The sequence below is a fragment of the Oratosquilla oratoria genome, chromosome 19 (genome assembly GCF_046742065.1).
Source record: "Oratosquilla oratoria isolate Oo_2021 chromosome 19, ASM4674206v1, whole genome shotgun sequence".
Classification (NCBI taxonomy): domain Eukaryota; kingdom Metazoa; phylum Arthropoda; class Malacostraca; order Stomatopoda; family Squillidae; genus Oratosquilla; species Oratosquilla oratoria.
Window position 1 is genome coordinate 43570026 of NC_134795.1, and position 2500 is coordinate 43572525.

The following is a 2500-nucleotide window of genomic DNA, read 5'->3' on the forward strand; positions in this document are numbered from 1 at the left end:
CAGCCTAGTAACCCCCACCATACTTCTCAGACACCTCATCTCAAACACATTCAAACTCCTTCTCTCTTCTTCTCTTATGTTCCACGTTTCTGCCCCATACAGTGCTGTTGGCACAATCACTCCTTCATACAGTCTCCTCTTCGCATCCATTCCCAAATGTCTATTCCTCATTACACTCTTTAAACCACCAAGGCATTTACTCGCTTCTCTCAATCTACATTCTACCTCCACCTTCACTCCACCTTTTCCTGCTACACTTGCACCCAAGTATCTAAAACTATCCACTTCCTCCAGTCGCTCTCCCTTAATGTTCACTTCCAGTCTACTGCCACTTTCACCCCTTGTACATCTCATCACCTTACTTTTACCCACATTTATCTTTAGCTTTCTTTTATCACATACTCTCCCAAACTCTGCCACCAGCTTCCTCAATCCCTCCTCTGACCCTGCCACAAGCGCAGTGTCGTCCGCAAACAACAGCTGGCTCACCTCCCACTTTTCTCCATTTTCTTTAACCATCTCCAATCCCTGACCCACTACTCTAGCATTCACCTCTCGCACCACCCCATCCATGTATAAGTTGAACAGCCAGGGCGACATAACGCATCCTTGACGAAGTCCCACCTTTACTTCAAACCACTCACTCTCTCCATTACTAATCCTGACACATGCTCTACTACTCTCATAAAAACTCTTGACAGCTCCCAAAAGCTTTCCTCCTATCCCATAAATCTGCATAACCTCCCACAGTGCCTTTCTGTCTACCCTATCATAAGCCTTTTCCAGATCCATAAAAGCCCAAAAAATATCCTTCCCCTTTCCTATAGCTTTCTCACATATCTGTCTTACCACAAAGATCTGATCTACACAACCTCTACCTGTCCTAAATCCACACTGTTCCTCACCAATTACTCCTTCTGTTCCTCTCCTAATCCTTTCAATTAAGATCCTCCCATAAGCCTTCCCTACTACACTTAACAGGCTAATCCCTCTGAAACTACTACATTCACACTTGTCCCCTTTTCCCTTGTAAAGAGGAACTATACAGGCACTTCTCCAGTCCTCCGGTACTCTGCCCTCTCTCCAGCAAACATTAAATAACCTCACCAACCAGTCCACCATCACTGAACCTCCCTTTTTCAGACATTCTGCATGGCATCCATCCAGACCAGGTGCCTTACCTGCTTTCATCATCTTTGCAACTGCCTTCACCTCATCCTTCCATATTTCTCCTCCATTCTCCTCACTCATCACTCTCATTTTCTTCGCATTTCCCACTGCAGCTATCTTTCCTTCCCTATCCTCCTTCACATTTAGCAACTCCCTAAAATATTCTGCCCATCTTCCCCTTACTGCCATCTCTTCCATTATCATCTCTCCATCTGTACCTTTTACCTTTTCTTCCCTACTTGATTCGCCTCCTCTTCCTCTCTTAATTTCTTTCCAAAACATCTTTTTATTACTTTCAAAATTTTCTGTCATACTCTTACCCCATTTCACATCTGCTCTCCTCTTTGCCTCCTTTACCTTTTGCTTTACTTCTCTTTTCTTTTCTTTGTACGTCTCATATGACTCCCCCGTCCTCTTTTGTAACCAATCTGTGAATGCTCGCTTCTTCTCTTCTACAACCTTCTTTGTTTCCTCATCCCACCATTCACTACCCTTTCTTCTATTTCCCCCTGTCCTTCGTGTTCCACACACCATCCTTGCACACTTTAAGACTCCCTCCTTGAACCATCCCCATTCCTCCTCCACACCCATCTCTGCTCTATCCTTTACTCCCTCCCACTCCTCCTTCAGCTTCTTTTCGTACTCCTTCTCCTTTTCCTTTTCATTCAAGGAGTTCACTCTAAGAACCTCCCTACCTTTTGTCCCTTTCCTCTTTCTCCATCTATCCTCCACTCTCAGCTTACCTTCCACCAAAAAATGATCTGATATTCCCCCACCCTCTCCCCTTAGCACATGTACATCCTTAACTCTTCCTATCATAATCCTATTTACCACTACATAATCCATTAGCGCTCTATCTACCACCCTTCCCTCCACCACCCTCTCCCATGTGTACTTATGCTTGACTTTCTTCCGAAACACTGTATTTGCTATCATCAACTCTCTTTCTAGACACATTTCCACCATCAACTCTCCACTACGATTCTTTCCTGGAACTCCACACTTCCCAACCACTCCATCGATTGGACCATTTCCCACCCTAGCATTAAGGTCTCCCAGTACTATTACATTGACATTTCTTCCTAAACCCTCTATGCACTCATTGTCAGTGTATTTGGGCAGGAGTTTTTTTCTAATGCATGTTTCATTAAAAGTGATGGCTAGTTGTGCATTAATAATTTTCTTAAAGGTATTTTCCATATACCTTATTATGGATTTGTGTTCCTTAGGAAGGAAATTTATGACTTGGCTGTATGTAGTCATATTAGCTAGATCGCGATTTCGGGTTCAAGACCCTTCTTCAGTAGCTATAGGGATAAGAATTAATCCG